This window comes from Lissotriton vulgaris, chromosome 7 (genome assembly GCF_964263255.1).
Source record: "Lissotriton vulgaris chromosome 7, aLisVul1.2, whole genome shotgun sequence".
NCBI lineage: Eukaryota > Metazoa > Chordata > Amphibia > Caudata > Salamandridae > Lissotriton > Lissotriton vulgaris.
Genome location: NC_141695.1, coordinates 1,246,378,718 through 1,246,400,841, shown reverse-complemented (window position 1 = coordinate 1,246,400,841; position 22,124 = coordinate 1,246,378,718).

Genomic DNA, 22,124 nt, shown 5'->3' with positions numbered 1-22,124 from the left:
CTCAATGTGAAGTGTGGAGCAGGGGCTACGTGGCACTCAAGGCCCAGATGTGCACTAGCACTTTGCTACAGAATGCTCTCGTTCATGAAAGTCACTCTGGCATGGCATGTTGAAATGAGTGCCACTTTAAACACATGGGATCAGGAGGTATTGCAGAGAGGAGGGGCAGTGGGTGCCATGTCGAGAATGTTAGACATTGGTCCATGGGACAGGAGCCAAGCCAGCTTTTCAGAACAACCACTTACTGTGTAAATTATTTTAATATAGGTTAATTGTATGTAAACATCATGTGAATATCCTAAAATTCTGTAATGGAACCTAGAGCAATCGTATTTTTTTGCCTCTGCCTTCTAGGATTCAGAGGCCTTACAGGGAGCAGGGAGCAGGGATCAGGCATCTGAGTGCAAAGCACTCTCACACGTTTGACAGATCGTACAGGAACAGATCTATGATAACAGGGCTCTCTGGAGGTCATTAATATGGGCCAAGTTCTCTCTACCCTCCTGGTAGACAGATGTCCTAAGCATCTGTCTCTAGATTGTGGGTTTCGGAGTTCCATTCTTATCAGTGGCGGCTGCCACTGAGTGGATCACTGAAATAATATCGAGGGACAAAATATCGACTTGCAAAAATATCGTGGACAAAATATCGACAGTCAAAATATCGAGTTTGTATCTACAAGCAGGTAAGTACAAAAATATCGAGTACAAAATATCGTTTACAATAATATAGTTGTAAAAAATATCGACTTTATTAAAAATAGTGTTAAATTAAATTAATATTAACATTTAATTACTAAAATATACTTAAAAATACTTAAATTACCTTATAATAATTAAATAATAAATGAAATTAATAAAAATAATATTTTACAATCATATTTGTTAAAACATATATATATAGTAACATACTACAATTAAATAAGATACTATTATATTACCGTACGATACCAGAAGTGTAAAAAATACTATTCCCACTCCAAAGAGTGCAAGCGTAGGGAAAGCGTTGGATAGCGTAGGGGTTAAAATTACTATTCCAACTCCAGTGGGTGCAACAGTAGGGAAAGCGTTGGATAGCGCAGGGGTTAAAATTACTATTCCAACTCCAGTGGGTGCAACAGTAGGGAAAGCGTTGGATAGCGTAGGGGTTAAAATTACTATTCCCACTCCAGTGGGTGCAACAGTAGGGAAAGCGTTGGATAGCGTAGGGGTTGAAATTACTATTCCCACTCCAGTGGGTGCAACAGTAGGGAAAGTGTTGGATAGCGTAGGGGTTAAAATTACTATTCCCACTCCAGTGGGTGCAACAGTAGGGAAAGCGTTGGATAGCGTAGGGGTTAAAATTACTATTCCAACTCCAGTGGGTGCAACAGTAGAGAAAGCGTTGGATAGCGTAGGGGTTAAAATTACTATTCCCACTTCAGTGGGTGCAACAGTAGGGAAAGTGTTGGATAGCGTAGGGGTTAAAATTACTATTCCCACTCCAGTGGGTGCAACAGTAGGGAAAGCGTTGGAAAGCGTAGTTGTAATAATTAAATTTGTAAAAATCACATATTAACAAATTAATCAATTACTATAACATTATTAACAATTACTATTTAATTAATTAACACATATAAATTAATTTACAAATAATTTTAAATTAATATCCATTAATTTATTTACATATTTAATTAATTATAATTAAATTACTTCCCACCCTATTCCCCTATAAACCCACAACCCGCTACAGAATTACATTACGCAATTATTATAAAAACAAAATTCATTTAATATAATTATTTATAACATTAATACACACTTTTCACACATATTATTACATAAAAATACACTATAAAATATTATATATTATTAAAAATTCGATATTTTTGCTATCTATATTTTATACAGTCGATATTACTTCACTTACCTTAAAAACTATATTTTTGTAGTCGATATTCTGTCCAGTCGATATTTTGTCCAGTCTATATTTAAAAGTCGATATTATGTCCAGTCGATATTTTGGAGTCGATATTTTGTCTGTGCACCCACTGAGTAGCACTAGTGGAACGGAGGCAGGGGCTGGTGGAGGATAGAAATATAAATGTAAAAAATTACTTACCTTGCTGCCGGACCGCTGCCTCGCCTTGCGTCATCCTCTTCTGCTCCTGCTTGAAACAGGAAGCACAAACAGGCTCTTTTAGCCAATCACAATGTTTCAATGCATGTTTCTGACCAGTATGAGCACTGTGGTTTGGCGCTCAGACAGGCAGTGGGAGCTTGTGCATGTGTCCTGCCAGGCTGTAATACACAGCCTGGTGGGGAACATGCAAAGTGCGCATAACTGTTTGGCCGGCCCAAAACAGCTGGCAAAACAGTCATGCCCACTAAAGTGCCCACCACTCTTCCCCTTGCTAGCTGTGACACCCCCAAGCCTGCCCCATAAACCAGAAAAATAAAATGATAACATAGTGTTATCATCATTATATTTTTCCGTTATCCACTGCTCAAAATGCAGTGGGGTGATGCTCTTCCACCCTAGCGGAGGAGCCGCTGCTGATTCTGTTGGAAAACGTATCAAGGCATCAAAAAGATGTAACTGTTCAGTGGCAAAGAGCCAAAGTCTGTGTTCAAGAAGGGTCACGTGCCTTATAAGGTATCCGCACGCCTGCCAGTAAGAACTGTAAACATTAGGAGCATGCTGGACACTACCTTATTTATTAGAAAGAAAGCCCACTTAGGTGAAAGTCAATGCTAGTAAGCACACTAGACACATTGTATAAAGAGTAGGGCAGAGATACCCAACACAAAGAGCTCGGATGAGCACTTTGCAAGCTCTGTGCACTTGCACATAAGGCACAGTGCAGGCAATAACAAGTCTGGTCACCCAAAACATTGGAACCCGGGCCAGTGCCCGTCTTTGACAGATTCAGCACCTGTGAAACAAACATGTGAACCCAGGTCTCAGTGCTTACATTTCCATGTACTTAGGCGCTATTGCAGAACAAATAACACAGAGATCCTGGCTTTTGAATATCGAGTACAAGAATATTGAAGCGCAATAATATCGTGGACAAAATATCATCGACAAAATGCCGAAAGGTAAGCACAAGAAGGGGAGTATGGATTTACTATTCTTAAGTCCACATTTACGAATCTTGACGCTATAGATGTCGTAAAGGTACATATATGAGGGTTAGGTAGAGAAAATCTATGCAAGCTTACCTTTCAATATTTTGTCCACGGTCAGTGACAGCTCATCCGCTAAGGCGGAGGAGCGTCGCCCTGCTGCTTCTTTAGAGTGAAACAAAGGGAAAATAAAATGATAATAACTTGCGTCATTAATATTTTCTTTTCTCCTACTTATGCAGCTTTGCGTGAGGGGACGGGGCAGGGGAGGAATGGTAGGCAGCACCCTCCTAAGTGCGCAATGACTGCTTAGCCAGCCCTCTTGGGCCGCCCAAAACAGTCTTGCGCACTTCACATATTCTCCATGCAGGCGGCATCGCAAGTCCACATAGAGAGCATGCCCATGCCTCCAGTCAGCGACTGAGCGCTGAAACACAGCACTCAGACCAATCACAGCGCTGCTAAGGCATTATTGTGATTGACTGACAGAGTCTGGATGTTCCTCCTGTGGCAGAGCGAGGGAGGACTACAGAGAAGAAACGCAGTGAGGGAGTGGCAAAAAGGTACGTTTCTATTTTACGTTTTCCTGCCCCGCCACCCAACCCTTGATCCATGCCGGCTGCCATTCTCCACGGTATTTGTGTCCTATGATGTACTGGACTCAATACGCAGGAGTTACGCCTGGCTCGAGGCGAGTGCAAATACTGGGCATGTCCCGGTACCATTCCTAATAATTTTTAAGATGTTTTCCACTCGTAGTCTGAAAATCCTACAAAAAAGATTGGCAAGAGATCAAAAGTATAACATGTTGTTTTGCTTTATTTCAACTAAAAACACTCGCAGGATTTAACCAGAGTAATACAAACACCAATACCAGTCACATGAAATGTGCCAGGATGTTTTGCTTGTTTAGTTTAAAGCTATCCTAAGCTTTATCCTTAACTTCGGCAAAATTGAATGTTTTGATTCTGTGTAACTCTTGGGGACAGATCACAAAACTGCTATGGTATATTGATTTGTGTAGCGCACCCAAGATGGTATCTAGGCGCTCAGGCAGGTGTTTAGGAGTGTGGTCCACAAGGGGCTTATACGAAGAGCCAGGCCTTCAGCTTCTTGCAGAACTCACTAAGTCAGGAGGAGGCTCTGATGTGTTGAGGGAGGTCGTTCCAAATCCTGGTTGCAATGTAGGAGAATTCCTACTGGTTGTTGCATCAACAGCGCTTGTATTAAAAGATAAATACAGATATCCCTTCAGGATATTATGCCATGTTCTGTACATCTGGCTAGCTCTACTGTTCTTAGGGCCTGATCTAGTGTTTGACTAACAGGTACTGTCACAAATGTGACGGATATCATGTTTTCCTTATTTCAAATGCATTAGGACATAATGCACATGTAAAAAGGTGAAAGGGACATCCATCATGTTTGCGACGGAGCACTTGTCTGCCAAACTCTAAATAAGACCCCTGGGCTTTTAATAGTCTGAATGTCCAATAGGTTCTCTCTTGAGGTTTAAGTCCGAACCCCCTTCTTTGTCTGGGTCCCAGTGACACTACTGCACAGTAGTGTAGTATTCCTTAAAGAGGTGTGTCCTCATCTCTTCTCTGGTCCTGACCAGTATGGGAATGTCACTCCAGCTCCCGATTGCATAGATAGAGAAGGTCTGTTGCTTTACTTTTTAGTTTCGTCTCCAGTCTAATGCTGTTCCGGCACTGGGTGTGCAAAGAAAGACACCGGAGGGCGTGAGCTTGTCAGCTAGATAGGCATATGTGCCGGTCATAATGGCTTTGTAGATGATGCATGTGGTTTTGATGGTGGCCCGGGCCTGTAATGGGAGCATGTGTAGTGTAATGGGATTGTTTTTCTTCAGGCCCTTGATGAGGCCTTGTAGCATTTAGGATGCCTTAATGGGGAGGGGGGTGGGGGGGGGGGGGGGGGGTTTAACGTAAAGTCTGAGAGGATATTGAGCCAGACATTGGCACCATACAGATGTGAGAGAACAAGGGATTGAATGGCAGTCCCGAAGTCACTTTCTGGGAGGAACAGTTTCACTTTCTTTAGAGTAGGAAGCTGGTAGCATGTACTCCTGGCTCAGCAGCCTAGCCCTCTAGAGTCTGAAGATGAGAGAGCCCCCTGCGTTTTTTGGCAGGAACTTGCCCGCTGAGGGGTCACCTACCACTGATTAGTTGAGGTGTCACTCAATGGTTTAAAATGAAACACCATCCTGGTGTTCAACTTCATCTTCCCATAATTCAACGCCAGAGTAAGTTTCCCTTCTCACTAACAATAGGGCAACATTGTACATGTGAACAGTGACCACCATTTGGCAAATGCGTTGTTTTCAATACTTCCACAGTCAGCGGCATACGTTGCCAGCTTTAGCACCAAAACAGGAAGGTCCCTACAGCTCTACCTTGTGTTTCCAAAGAGACTACTGCATGAACTAGCCACCACACACACACCACACACACACACACCACACACACACACCACACACACACACACACCACACACACACCACACACACACACACCACACACACACACCACACACACACACCACACACACACGCACACCACACACACACACACAAACACACCACACAGACACCACATAGACACACACACACCACACATATACACACCGCACACACACACACGTCTTTCACAATCATGCCATGTCTTTTACTGTCTGCTGTAAAAAGCAAAGATGAAATATCAGTGACAGAAGTGGCCATGCGCCGCAGTTTCATAGTCTCAAGTTGGTGCTGGACATGGACACCCTCGAGTATGCCAATCCCTACCAGCTGCCAGTGCTCGGAGCAGATTTCAACCGAAAACCTGCTGTGGTTTGCGCCACTTTCTGCCTGTTTGTGCTGGTGGGGCATAAAGCCTGCATCGGTCGGTCTGACACACTGCAGCAAAAGAAGCTTTTTTGACGTATTGGTGGGTGCACATGGAGTGAGCCTGGGGCGACAGTGACCAGTTCTGAGTTAATTAATTGTGGTAGGGCACCAACTAATTTGGGATAAACTGGATAGGCTAAAAGTACCCCAAATTCTCAAGTCTGAAGCATTCAGAGGAGTGACAATAGCTTCAGTGGGCAGGAGAGGCAGTGTCAAGCCACAACACGTATTAGTAGCAGTCACACAGGAACACCACATCACTGTTAGATTGAAGCAAGCAAAGATGCTAAAACAACTCACTAATAACCTTCCGCCTGCAAGGGCGCAGACAAAGCAGTGCGCTGGGTATTCTGAGAAATGCGGCCATTGGTGGGAAAAGAACTCGAGCAGATACACAATTATGCATTGATCTGTAAAGCACTTCAAGTCCTGAATATTTTCTAAGAAATCTGGAATTCGGTACTGGGATATGCCATATGGTCTGGGCTTCTGGGAAATGTAGTCTTTCAGAGGAAAAGCATCCTGGGGCTTATATATGAGCCCTTGTGTCACTTTTGTGCCACCGGTGAGTCACTTTTTGTGATGCACCAGTGGCGTAAAATATCCGCCTTGTTGTGCCATATTTACAAAGTGACGCATCTAGGTAGATGATTCACTTTGTAAACACCTGCGCCACATTATACCTGCACCAGATATAATGTATGCAAGGGGGAGTATGGATGCAAGGAAGCGTTGTAGAAGTAACACAGTGAAATCTATAAGATTTCACAGCGCCATTTCTTAGATGCTAATGCGTCAATATCTCACGCCTGCCTCATGTCAGGCGTGAGACTGACGCAGGCACTATCTACATGGGACTTGCCCATTTGTAATGACCCATTGCTGAAGTTGCATCACTTTTGTGACACACTCCAGCAATGTGTAATTTTTTCGCCTACAGATACGTCAGAAATACTGATGTGTCTGTAACTCCTTGCGACATGATGCGTCATACAGTAAATATGACGCATCATTGGTGTTGCAGGGAAGGCGCAGTGAAAAGTGACGTATCGCTGTTTTCACGCAGCACGCAGCGATGCGTCATTTTTCATAAATGAGGCCCCCTGTCTTTTAGAATCCCTGACACGGCTCCGAAACAAAAGGCAAGTTCTGCACATCGTCCAAGAGGTCAGTGCAGGGATATAGCACAATGTCACATAAGTCCAGAATTGGAAAGTTTCCCAATTATGCCCATTTGTGGCAGGCATCAGAGTGCGGGCAGTGAGTCGTGACAGTGCTCTTCCTAATTATTTTATTTAGCCTTGTGGCAAAACAGGAAGGGCTGCAGTCAAAGGAGGTACACAGAAAAAGAAAACAAACACACTACTTAAGCAGAGGGCACGTGGCTGAGGCCTGCCAATAGATGTCAACCACAGGAGATGGCGAAATATTCCAAAGACACAATGACAAATATTCAGGAGGGGCTCACTAGGCAGACAGCTTACCTACAAGATGCATTCTTCAATGTCTTCTCTTTTAATTGTGTGCGTTACATGTGACATGTGTGTTGAAGGCCAAAATGCCAAAAAATGTAACATTGAAACCTGAAAGGAGATTCTGCACCTATGAGAGGACATATGAAGGGCGGGCTGGCCTTAAGGCCGTTCCCTCCATGCTCACCTCCATCTCCCTCCTCCAGCTCCCAAACAACTGTCCCTCCAGCAGCACTCCCTCCAACCATTTGATTAGCAACTACGATTTTAGCATGGAAGCCAGATGGCATACCTACATAAATTATTCAAACAACAATAACAGATCCATCAAAATATCTAAAGACGTGACAATTTTCCTTAACCGTTGCATTTCCAAGCAGCAAATTCCTCATATTTAATAATGGCTGACCTGCAACTCTCTCTTTTTATTTTATTTTGCTTAATTCAGTTGAAGTTCAGAGTGGTTTTCCTGTACCAAAGCTGCAAAGATTTTTAATTTTTTTTATTGGATACACTGGGGTATATTAGGTCTCATACTAAGGAAATAAGTTGCCTCCCCGGCCAGTAAGTAGGGATCTTGACTTGTAGACAGTGTCAAAGCCGTCTCGGGTTTAATAAGAGCCCCCCATCTGGTAACCCAAAGATGGGCATCTTAGGCAAAAGTTTGAAACCCTCCAGCTCTTGAGCACTCTGCTGCCCCTGACCCTAACGCGATAGTTCCTATAGGCTTGCCCTTGGTCTGTGTAGCGGCTACTGTTGGTGTTGTGTCTCCTGGCACATACTCTCCTTTTAGGTTGACGACCATGGTGATATCGCCAGTGGACCTTCGATGGAGGTCGCACTCTTGCTGGTCCTCTCCTAGTCGGGATTTGGTCTCTCATTGCTGATGTCTTCTGTTTCGAAGGCTCAGCATCAAGGAGATGTGATCCCCTGTGAATCCTTACCTTTGAACTGCTGAATGGTGCATTTGCAACACGTAACGCCTTACTGGTACGTGGAGAAGTGTGGCTCAATGGTTAGAACGTAAGATCCTGATGCAGAGGTCTAGCCCGGGACCAGGGTTCAATTCCCCGCCTCGACGGGTCTTGGGCTCAATTTCTACAGACCTGATAATTCTCACCTCGGTGCCTATTCTAATCATGGGTCCCACTCTGCAACTCTGGGCAATAGCTTGCTTAATATCCACAATGGCCCCAACAACGCTAGGATGTCTGGCTTCACCTTGGGGGTGCCCAGGAGTGGGCATTTCACAGGGAAAAGCCAGGAAGGGTTCCACAGCGGTATGCGTACAAGTGCCTGAGATACCCCTTCTGGGGTCGATTCGGTGCGCTATACAAATACTACTACATTTATATTTACATTTACGTGGTGAGTTTGAGGGTAGGTGAAGCTCTTCTCTCCCTTGACTCAACCCAAGGTCCTGCATTGCTTGGGAGAGACCCACGCTCAAGGGCATGGCTTAGTGCCAAAATTCTGGACTAGGCCTCCCCTGACGCACCTTTCCAGGAGCATGCAGAGGCCACAGAGTTCCTCTCGTCATGACAAGGGGCAATGCCCTACTCCAGGCACACCTTGTCCATATGATCCCATTGGGAGGGGCTCTTTTTCCAGGCAGTTTGGGGGGTTGCTCTGAGTAATATTCTCATCAAAAAGGACTGGCTTCTGTTAGCTTAGGGTTTTCCTCTGGGGAGTGCCCACCCCTTGCCCAAGGCACAATGGTTGCCCACCTTTATGCCCCATGCTGTAGATCCCTCCACCTCCAAAAATCAATCCCAGCTGAGGCTGGCCTTCTTGCCACTCTACCTGGTATGTTCTGTGGATCAGAGCATAGCCAGCCTCGCGCCATATGCTCCTGCCTCCTGTGCCAGGCTGACCCTGGATGCAAAGTCTCCTGGCGCCCGTGCGATGTTAGGGCAGAACAACACAGACGGGGCCTGGCTCAGTCTGTGTTATTCTTGGCTGTGCTCTCACGCAACTGTATTGTTTTCCTTCACAGTCGAATGTCAGGCACATTGAAACAGGGCAACCCGCCAATCCCAACTCAGTGGAATCTGCATAGTCCTTTAATTTAAAGGAATTTTGTGTTGCCTCATTTATTAAGGTGTGTGCTCTTTATAGAAAGCTGAAGAATGGGGGAGTCAGGTCCTGGGACGTGGGGCTAGCTGGACCATTAATATAACTAAGTACACAGATTGCCAGCCACACACTTACTTAAATCCTCTATTTTTGAGGGAACAAACCATAAGAGACTTCCTGGTTCGTACGGGTATATCACTCAAACCCTTTTATTATTTATTTGTTTTTTGTCTTTTTTTAAGTATTGATGTATGAAAGGGACACCTTATCGTTTTGTACACCTTATATACAATTATTTACAATTCGCGATTATTTACAACACAAACACATACACATAACTAGTTGTATTATACAAAGTGAATTGCTCTGATATATATACACTCAAATATTCATACTACGAAGAAAAAATCATCCGTGATTCCATAAAGACCAGAGTCAAAAGTATAAACTTGATGACAATCATAAATCAATGAACTACAGTTAAATGTAGGCAGTTCAAAAAAGGAAAAATAGACTTCAAATTAATTCATTCAGTCCATTCAACCAATAAATGGCTAATCTTTTTACGCCAACTCGTTTCGAATCCGGTATGTCAACTCTACGGATTCTCATCAGGGCTCTGTCTTAATACGGGATATCTGCAAGTGTATAAAATAAAACTTGTTTTAGCTACATTTCTGACAGTTGTTTAGCTTCCAACTACATTTAACTCGGATTCCTCATATTACCTGTTGAACCAGAAGCCGCCGGTCAAGGGTAGAGTATTAGTTCTGACTGAGTTTCTTTTCTTTTCGGGATCTAAAAACAAACGCAGGTATCATGACCTGTTCTTGCTCACTTTCTAAGACCAGAATGGGGTACATATGTTATCAACATACCTTACTGGATCATGCTCGTGATCCTACGTTTCCACCAAATGAGAGTTAATTTTCAGTCTTGTATTACAGCCTGAAAATAATGAGAATAACGTTTTACGCGCTTTTTATGCACAGACGGAGAGAGTATGGCACTCGTTGCTCTACTCGGCATACCTGCTCTGAGGGATTCCTCGCTTGGGCTGTTCGTGTTCTAATCGGTTGCAGCGGTAAACGCTTTCTAACCATGTAGGCACCGCTTTCCTCAGTCCTTATTATTTGCGCTCGCTTTCCCTAGAGGAAATAACAGCGTTTTATTAGGTTTCTGGGGCTACTGCAATATTGGTGGCAAATCAAACCCATGTTAGCTCTAGACTTACTTGAACAAGCTGTGACTCGGCATTTAGCTCTCATTCACTTAGTTTGGCAGCCATGTTGTAACATGGTTTTGGACCTACTTATAGCTACTTGCTTGGCGGCCATCTTAGAGTGGGGTCGCTAGAGAAAGCTCTCATTCACTTAGTTTGGCAGCCATGTTGTAACATGGTTTTGGACCTACTTATAGCTACTTGCTTGGCGGCCATCTTAGAGTGGGATCGCTAGAGAAGGCTATCATTTAGATGTGAAAAAAGGTGAATTTAAACCACATATGAAAACATACGCGCAATTACCATCGACCCTTTCTTTTGGAGGCACTATACTAGATAAAGCTCACACTCTAGATATTTCAGAAAGCGAGTTGAGCCCGCTGAGTGCGCTATTAAACTTAAGTATAAGGTAGGCCTCTTTTTTTAGTAGAAGTTTATCATGGTCAATGGGTCTAGACTGTTGCAGAACATATAGAATTGACCACTTTAAGTCATTCTCAGTGTGTTTATTTTCAATGCAATGCTCCACCATAGGTGCTGTAAGCACTTTATTCTTGATTCTAGACTTATGTTGCGTTATGCGCATATTCACTTGTTGTGTTGTCTTGCCTATGTAAATCTTATTACATGGGCAGATGACTACATACACAACATTTCGTGTTTTACAATTTGAGAAACTTAAGTGTTTCCACTTAATATTCCCATGTTGGAATTCCTTCCCTTCCACAGTAGTCCCACAGGCCACGCATGTCCCACATTTATGATGTCCCTCAATGGGTTTCATTCCCCATTGAGACAATAGGTCACTCTTGGGTTTGGGTAATGCTATCTCGGCTCGGACAAGATGTTGTCCAATGCTCCTGTTCTTACGATACGCGAAAAGAGGACGGGGAAATGGACAGTCCAGGTTTTCTAGTAAGTGCCAATTTTTTAACACGGTTTGTCTGAATTTGTTTGTGTCAGGCCCAAATGTGGTGACACAGACCATCCGGTCTAGTTCAGCCTTTGATTTTGTTTGTAGCAAACATTCGCATGGTGTACATCGTGCCCGCTTGAATTAGTTTTTTAACAGTTTTTTCGGATAACCACGGCTTTCCATTTCGTGACAGAATGTGTCAGCGTGTCTTTCATACTCTTACAACTCCGTGCAGTTTCTCCTGATACGGAGCAGTTGGCCATAGGGCAAGTTAGCCTTCAAGTTCCTGGGGTGGTCACTTTGGTGGTGCAGTATTGTGTTTTTATCAGTCTGCTTCTTGCACAAAGAGGAGACCAACTTCCCGTTTGAACATGTGATTTCCACATCCACTCCGTGTGGCTCCCCTGCCACAGGAGCCACACGTCGTCGATATATCGTAGCCACTGCTCATTGAATCGGAAGTAATTTTTGCGCAACGCTATTTCTGCCAATTTGAGAATAAAGCTGGTAGGGACTCAATGTGGTCTTGCACGAGCTTCTAAATAAAGCTCAATTACTTCCAATGCCTCTCCCTGGGGTATTTGAGTATAAAGGGACGTGACGTCCATTGTCACAAGCAATTGTGATGCAGGATTAAAATCAGTCCCTTCTACTTTAACGAGGAAATCCATTGTGTCTCTGAGATATGATTTAACAGAGCTTGCGAAATATGTAGATTTTTTCTTGAAGCCCTTTGTTAGCTCTGTTAAATCATATCTCAGAGACACAATGGATTTCCTCAAATTGGCAGAAATAGCGTTGCGCAAAAATTACTTCCGATTCAATGAGCAGTTCTTTATGCAGACCAAAGGGACTGCTATGGGATGCCCCTATTCTCCTGAAATGGCCATATTGTATATGGCAGAATATGAGAAGAAATTTATTGAAAAGGATAACCCATATTGCAGTCACATTAAGCAATGGCTACGATATATCGATGACGTGTGGCTCCTGTGGCAGGGGAGCCACACGGAGTTGATGAAATTTCATGGATGGCTTAATTCCAAACATCCAGACATTAAATTTTCTATTGAGATCAGTGACACAAGAATGACGTTCCTGGATGTGGAAATCACATGTTCAAACGGGAAGTTGGTCTCCTCTTTGTACAAGAAGCAGACTGATAAAAACACAATACTGCACCACCAAAGTGACCACCCCAGGAACTTGAAGGCTAACTTGCCCTATGGCCAACTGCTCCGTATCAGGAGAAACTGCACGGAGTTGTCAGAGTATGAAAGACACGCTGACACATTCTGTCACGAAATGGAAAGCCGTGGTTATCCGAAAAAACTGTAAAAAAACTCATTCAAGCGGGCACGATGTACACCACGCAAATGTTTTCTACAAACAAAATCAAAGGCTGAACTAGACCGGATGGTCTGTGTCACCACATTTGGGCCTGACACAAACAAATTCAGACAAACCGTGTTAAAAAATTGGCACTTACTAGAAAACCTGGACTGTCCATTTCCCCGTCCTCTTTTCGCGTACCGTAAGAACAGGAGCATCGGACAACATCTTGTCCGAGCCGAGATAGCATTACCCAAACCCAAGAGTGACCTATTGTCTCAATGGGGAATGAAACCCATTGAGGGACATCATAAATGTGGGACATGCGTGGCCTGTGGGACTACTGTGGAAGGGAAGGAATTCCAACATGGGAATATTAAGTGGAAACACTTAAGTTTCTCAAATTGTAAAACACGAAATGTTGTGTATGTAGTCATCTGCCCATGTAATAAGATTTACATAGGCAAGACAACACAACAAGTGAATATGCGCATAACGCAACATAAGTCTAGAATCAAGAATAAAGTGCTTACAGCACCTATGGTGGAGCATTGCATTGAAAATAAACACACTGAGAATGACTTAAAGTGGTCAATTCTATATGTTCTGCAACAGTCTAGACCCATTGACCATGATAAACTTCTACTAAAAAAAGAGGCCTACCTTATACTTAAGTTTAATAGCGCACTCAGCGGGCTCAACTCGCTTTCTGAAATATCTAGAGTGTGAGCTTTATCTAGTATAGTGCCTCCAAAAGAAAGGGTCGATGGTAATTGCGCGTATGTTTTCATATGTGGTTTAAATTCACCTTTTTTCACATCTAAATGATAGCCTTCTCTAGCGATCCCACTCTAAGATGGCCGCCAAGCAAGTAGCTATAAGTAGGTCCAAAACCATGTTACAACATGGCTGCCAAACTAAGTGAATGAGAGCTTTCTCTAGCGACCCCACTCTAAGATGGCTGCCAAGCAAGTAGCTATAAGTAGGTCCAAAACCATGTTACAACATGGCTGCCAAACTAAGTGAATGAGAGCTAGATGCTGAGTCACAGCTTGTTCAAGTAAGTCTAGAGCTAACATGGGTTTGATTTGCCACCAATATTGCAGTAGCCCCAGAAACCTAATAAAACGCTGTTATTTCCTCTAGGGAAAGCGAGCGCAAATAATAAGGACTGAGGAAAGCGGTGCCTACATGGTTAGAAAGCGTTTACCGCTGCAACCGATTAGAACACGAACAGCCCAAGCGAGGAATCCCTCAGAGCAGGTATGCCGAGTAGAGCAACGAGTGCCATACTCTCTCCGTCTGTGCATAAAAAGCGCGTAAAACGTTATTCTCATTATTTTCAGGCTGTAATACAAGACTGAAAATTAACTCCCATTTGGTGGAAACGTAGGATCACGAGCATGATCCAGTATGGTATGTTGATAACATATGTGCCCCATTCTGGTCTTAGAAAGTGAGCAAGAACAGGTCATGATACCTGCGTTTGTTTTTAGATCCCGAAAAGAAAAGAAACTCAGTCAGAACTAATACTCTACCCTTGACCGGCGGCTGCTGGTTCAACAGGTAATATGAGGAATCCGAGTTAAATGTAGTTGGAAGCTAAACAACTGTCAGAAATGTAGCTAAAACAAGTTTTATTTTATACACTTGCAGATATCCCGTATTAAGACAGAGCCCTGATGAGAATCCGTAGAGTTGACATACCGGATTCGAAACGCGTTGGCGTAAAAAGATTAGCCATTTATTGGTTGAATGGACTGAATGAATTAATTTGAAGTCTATTTTTCCTTTTTTGAACTGCCTACATTTAACTGTAGTTCATTGATTTATGATTGTCATCAAGTTTATACTTTTGACTCTGGTCTTTATGGAATTACGGATGATTTTTTCTTCGTAGTATGAATATTTGAGTGTATATATATCAGAGCAATTCACTTTGTATAATACAACTAGTTATGTGTATGTGTTTGTGTTGTAAATAATCGCGAATTGTAAATAATTGTATATAAGGTGTACAAAACGATAAGGTGTCCCTTTCATACATCAATACTTAAAAAAAGACAAAAAACAAATAAATAATAAAAGGGTTTGAGTGATATACCCGTACGAACAAGGAAGTCTCTTATGGTTTGTTCCCTCAAAAATAGAGGATTTAAGTAAGTGTGTGGCTGGCAATCTGTGTACTTACTTTATAGAAAGCTGGGCACAAAGTCCCGGATGCTCCACACTTGTCTCAAATGATTCTGTTGAGCTGAGGATGTTGTTCTTCCTTGAGGTCAGAGAGGCGGGACCGGGCCGGACAGGATACTTTATTCCACTGGACGGATGGATCCCTTGGAGGATGGCTTTGAAAGACCTGGGCCACTCCTGATTAAGCATGAGCGAATTTTGCGGATCTCGCGTTCGCGAATTTGCGGATTTGCGAACTCGCAATCCGCAAAATCCGCGAATTCTTGCGAATTTGCGGATTTTTTTTTTTTTTGTGTTCGCAAGGATTTCTGCCAGTTCGCGAGGGTTTCGTACCAGTTCGCAATTGCGAACTTACATTTCGTCGCGCAACGGTCGCGAATTATGTTGTTTCTACGTCTGGTTCATCATCACAGGTTCCCAGCACCCTCTGTTTCACCACTGCAACCCTCTGTTACATCAATGCCACCCTCTGGTTCATCATTACTGTAGATTATGGGGGGGAAAAGCAAGCACACCATCCCTGCTTCAACTCAGATGAATTAATTTGGGGTTAGTTTATTAATGTGTCACTGTTTTAAAATTCCAGTCTGGCACCTGCTTCCTTATCTGTAATTTTGCTTTCTGTTGCAGTGCATTTTTTTTCCCCAGGACCTTCTTTGTGGCCTACTTGTAGCTATTGTATGAGCCTGCTGTGAGGGTCAGAGCAGGGTCATACAATTGTTGCAACTAGCAACTAAATTCTGAGGGGCCCCAGTCAGGAAGCACTACCGGGAATTGTTACTAATGATGAGTTTGAACTCTTGCCCCTGCCGAGTGCTTTCACTTTTGAAAAACTCGTTTTTCTGCAATTTCGCGGGGTTCGCGGGGTGCGAACACGCGCAAGATCGGATTCGGAAGCCGCAAATTCGTGCGAATATGCAATTTGTTTTTTTTGCGGCGTGTTAGTTGGCAAGGTTTTGTGCGTTTTTGCGAGCCGCTCGTAGCGCAAGACGCGAAGTTACCCTCGCGGTCGTTCAAGGGCGCAGCCATCTTGTTTGCCTGACGTATTTCCGTTTCCGGGCGCGAAGTGTAATCTCGCAAAGTCCGCGGTTTGCCAGTACAGTCTCGCGCGTGTTCGCAAGGAAAATCTCGCGCGAACTTACCCGCGCGGTCGTGAACGGGCGCGGCCATCTTGTTTCTCATTCATTGCTATGGTTCTGGGCATGGTCTTTGTATCCTCTGTCAATCTCTGCCATCCTTTGCTTGTTTGAAGTTTTTTTTAATCTATTTTACTTATTATCTATCCCTCTATTTTTCTAGCCCTATATTTTTGTGTTTACTGCTACTTTTGGTTAATTTTAAACTACTTTTGTAAACTCTTTTCTTTTCTTCTCTTCCCTATTCTATTTTCTTTATTCCTTTCCGCCCAGACCATGGTGAAGGGAGCCGGGAAGCATCCCGAGAAGGGGAAGGGTCCCGCACCCCGTGTCCGGCTCCCGTGCGGGCGTTTGAGGGGGGAGCTAGTGATGCCACGGGAGATCTTTACCCCGGAGGAGGTGGCCCAACTCATTTTTTATGTTCAGCGCCGCCTCCCCAGGACCATCATGGGAGGCGGCAAGATCAGTGCCGGGTACGGGGCCCGGGAGCGCCGGAAGCGGTGGGAGAAGGTGTGCCAGGCCATTTACCACCACTCTCGGGTCTGGCGCACCTACAACCAGGCCACCCACCGCTGGACGGATGTCCTGACCCGTGAGCGAGATCTGCTCGACCTCCTTGGCCTTGAGATCCCCGGGCTTGGTGAGTAGTAGTAGCTATGTCTTTACTACTATGTTTTCTCCTGCTGTGTTATTATATTGCAAATTTTTGTTTTTTACCAAGAGCAATAATGCTGCTCATTACATTGTAGGTACATTTTATTTCAAAATCTTCTGTGCATTTCAGGTACACTGCTCTCCTTCTCAGTAGTGTTGCTACTATGCTTATTTTTTTTAGATTTTGTGTTCATTTCATTGGCCTGTGAAATTATGTATGAGTGTAGTTGAAAGAACTGCGCAATGCTACACACTAAGGTTCAGATTTTTAATTACCGGCGCATCCCTGCAAAGTTGCAGGGATGCGCCAGTAATTGTGCGTCACGCCACCATCACCCATGGTGCGCCGTATTACAATGCGGCGCGCCATGGGCCCAAAACGTCACCAAAGCGTTACGCATCTGTGCCGTAAAGGTGGCGCATTGCTGGAGTTGCGTCGCAACGATGGTGCAGCTCCATCAATTCTCTGGGGTGCCCTATCTCCCCAATGCTGCGTCAAGCCGTACGTCTGCTTCAAGCAGGCGCAGGGTTTGAGTCACGCATCATTGTCCTCAAAGTGACTGATTGAAATCTTGTAGATTTCCCTCAGCCACTTTTAGGATGCGTTCCTGCGCAGGAACGCCCTCCCTTGCGCCGGAACACCCCTATTGGCGCAGGGCTTTACAACGTGATGCATCTCCCAGATGCGTCACGTTGTTAATATACGCCGCACCATTGCGCCTCTTTTGTGCTGTCGCTGCCTCACAAAAGTCACGCAACAATGGAGCAAAAGAGCCGCAAGGGCCTTATAAATCAGCCCCTACAGACTCAAGTCCAGTCCTTCCTTTGTACACATGGCGATAAGAAGAAATAGTGGTGGTGGATTAATAGTTTGAGTATTTTAATGCCTGGTGAATGTAGTAGGAAACTTTAGTGTTGTCGCTGATCTTCAATCACGATGGACTTTGGCTGTCACTTTGCGTGCTGCGGACTGCTGCCTGCCAATCCTAGGCAAACCTTTTTAGTACTTTGTTTAGTGAGTTACATAGGGTAGTTTCCAATTCGACGGTCCGCAAATCAAGCAATACTAAAGTAATGACGTAGTCGACCACATGAGATTGGTCAATAATATATCCCGTGGAGTCGTTCCCTATTTGCTATTTCGCAAAAATATTTTGTTACTTTGTTAGTTCTTTTTTAAATGTTTGATTTGGTTGAGAAATAAATATCATCCATGTTTTCTGTTTTTCTTTCTTTCATGTTGTACATCAGCTTCCCCCAGGGGCAAGAGGAGGACACAGGAGGAGGAGGAGGAGGGTGCTGTTGTCGATGCAGGCCAGGACCGGGCAGTCGAGGGCTCCTTTGCTGGCCCCAGTAAGTTTTAATTGTAATATAGAGTACTTATTTTTTCCTAGCGTTCCTCATTCGATTTTTTCTAAATCGTCTTTGATCTTCTTGTAGACAGGATCTAAATTCTTATCCCTATGACTCCGTGTGGTATTACTAGATTATTCTTATTAGTCTGTCTGTGTAGCTAACTAAGATTGCACATTTGGCATTTCCATTGGACTCCCATTCTAGTCAGCAATAGCTCTATGCACTGAGTGTAGTCCTCTGGGATTGTCCATAATGTCTTTTCAAGTATTCTAAATGTTTATGCTTTGACCATTGCCAACAATAAAAAGGTGAATGACCACCACCAAGAAATAATAAGATACTACTTTACTTTTGGTTTGGATAGGACAATCCATTCTACTACTGTTGCAGGGACAAATCTGCACAAACAGAACTATGGACACTAAATAATGCATCGCTTAGCTTATCAATTATAATAGGTGCTGTAACTGTTAGACTTTCCACATACCTCAGTGATAACAGACTTTGTAGTTGAACCCCCAATCTCCTTACTGACTAGATAGTGTGGCAGAGTCATTTAGCTCCCAAAGTCACCGATGGCAGAGGCACGGACTCATGCTTGCAAAAATTCGAAAACCTTTAGCTCATCCACTCTAGTCTGGAGGACCAAAAACCACAGAGTCTATTTAAGTTTAAAAGCTTTATTAAAAGTAAACACATTTATTAAATTCAAGTTTGTCATAAAAGTGAACGTGTAACTGAAAATGGAAAAGTGCTTAGTGCTGACGATTAATTGGACACATTTCTTGTGGTCGAGCCGAGCTCTCACCTGGTTTGAACTTGATCCTGCTCGTGTTCTTAGAAGTCAAGGTTCTGTCTGTTAGGAGAAAAAGTGGTGCGTGTTAAAAAGTAAAAAGCAAACATTCATCAGTTGTGCCAAAAAGTGCAGCAAGACAACAGCCTTCCCTGGAAAAAGGGACATTTTTACTCTAGAGTACACAGTCAAAAATTATTAAATTGTACACTTTTTTTCACATTTCTTTCTTCCTCCTAGACCAAATATTATATAGTAGTGAGTGGTGTATTCTAACATTATTAAATGTACTTTGTAGGTGGAACATCTGGAGACGGGGCCAGCGCGGAGGTGGTGGCATTGGACGAGGAGGACAACTCTGGGGAGGAGGCGGTGCAAGTGCCGGAAAAGGACATGCCTGTGAGGGTTCACACGGTGGTGGCGGGCAGAGGTAAGCTATACATTCCTTAGTCATTGAGATTGAAGACTGCAGAGTGTGCTTTCTGCACGGGTGTATTATAAAAAAAGCAGGTAGTAGCCTCCTCTAAATGTACTTCGACTTAGCTGTGAAGTTTTTGGCGAGAAGAATCCCAATCAGATCTGAGGTGAACTTGATGGATGGGATGAACGAAAAGCGAAAGAAGGGTGTAAGTAAGTGTGGAAGCACGAGAAATGTAATGATGACTGGCAAAGAAGAATGATATGTGTTTGCTTGGTCCCCGAGGTGGCTGGGAAGGTAAGAAAATGGTATGGTGCATGGCTGGGTGAATGATGAAGCAAGGATGGGTGGAAGGAGAACAGCCTGGGTGGGTGAGACAGAAACTGTATGTGTGCAATATACTTTGAATGGATGGATGGATGCCTGGATCATTCATGGTACTATCTGACTCTTAGATAGCATATGTGAATCTAGAGAGAGTAGACGGTCACTGGATGAACTAAGTGTTACTTTGAAGAGCATGTAACACCGCACCCGCACGTCCGTTCCAGTGTAGGAAAGGCAAGGAAAAGAAGTTGTAACGTTGTCCAAAGACTACCATGAATAGTAGCAGTAGTTTGTATTGCAACTGCAAGCACAGCATATATCCAGTTATTACGGTGGGCACTCCCTACCTCCCTTAATAACTTTAGTTTAGTAGTAGTACGTCATTCATGTGTGGGGGTATCACTGTTCACTCAATAATAAGCAAAGCACCTAAAGTCATCCCATATGTCATCAAATACATCCCATGTGAAGTGATAGATAATCAGATAATTTAGCTTCTTCATTTTCCTTTTCTAATACTCATTTGCACTGTAGGGTGAAAGCTAAATTAATTAAGCAGTAGCCCTTTTAACAGAGTATTCTCAGTGCCACCCGTAATAGAAAAGTAAGAGCTTCACCACCTGCATGTACTGGACCGGTACAGTAACGCAAGTCTGTCTCACTCACCATGGTGTGCGTCTGTTTTTCTCGGGTGCAAGTTCACTGCGCTGGCATTATGCCGGCTTGCATAAGATAACGTACCAATTTTCCTAAACAAGAGAGAAGAAGAAGAATAAGAGTGGTGTACTGTCATAGTCGACTGTAATAGAAGTCCATAGTGCTCGTAGAATTTGTTCCTTAAACTCCCACTAATGTTAGAGCAAGGATGAAGAAGTCGGAGGTTACATAGATACTGTCCTCAATAGTTATGCACTGTGCTTTCAATTTGCTACTTGTACTGTGACAACTTTCTGCTCAATCATTTTGTGTTAATCTTAAGGAGCATTGGTTACAGACTATGTCTTTCTTTTTTCATGTAGTTGCTCCTTCCAAATCCAAGACACCATCAAGGAGGAAGGAGCAGGCTCGAATGGCCCGGCAACGGAGGCTGGATGCCACTGTTGCTGAATATCGGCGGCTGGTGTCCCTGGAGGAGGAGGAGACGCAGTCTGGAACAACAACAACGTCCACTGGGACAGCTGCCTCCTCCTCCGTGCGGGCTGCCAGCCAGCGCAGTGCTCCAGCGGTACGGAGCCGGGCTACCAAAGCCAAACGCCACCGCCCAGCAGCAAAGGAAGCAGCTGCCCCTCACAGGATTTGCAAGGCACACCGGCGCCGCTTATCCCTCAGACTGTCCTACCTGGAGCAGGAGGTCCATAATTATAAGAACGTGGTGGAGGGCCTCCGCTTCGAACTTGCCACCCTCCGCAAGGAGCATGATGCCCTGGCTGCTAATTCCAACAGCACCCTGCCATAGTGTCCCTTGCCCCTTTTTTAGAGACTTTTGGGGGGTGGGAATTGGGAGTTGGGATTTTTGGGGACTTTTGAAGGACAATCGTTGGGGTTAGGGAGGGTCTTGCGGGAGATTCTTTTGTTAGGGCTATAAAAATATACTTTTTGAAACTTTATCTGACCATACCTGTTTTTTACTGCTTTTGAGTCTGGTGGGTGGGGGTTTAACATAACAGTAAGTTTGTTTTCCTGAATAGTCCTAGGACTTTAGTAGTACTACCGTCAATCAAATCTCTCGTCTCTCCTAATACTCCATTATACTACCTCCAACCAAACGCCTATCTTACCTGTAATTTCTGTTTGCAAGTAGGGCTAGGCCCAGGGCTGGCTCCACGGGAAACAGCAAATAAGGTTGGCAATCCTGGGCGGATAAAATTTCCTCATAGCGGTGGTACTAGTGGTGTGACACAGTGGCAGTTGCTTGCCTATGAAAAAAAGAAAATGAAATCTGGTTTGTCCTCCTGAGCAATACAAAGGTACAATACAGAATATAGCAGGTGACAGAAGTACACTAGAACAGTGCCACGTTGTAGCCTAACAAATGTTAAAGTATAACTAATTCGGTTGAAGTTCTTTGACATTAGCCATGGGTCTTTGTCAAGCAGAGTAAGAATATATCCTCGGATTTCTTCACCAGCCTGTTGCTATCACCTTATCCTCCCCAGCAAGTGTGTGGATTTATTGCTGTAATTTAGTCACACATCAATCAAAACCACACAGCCCGGG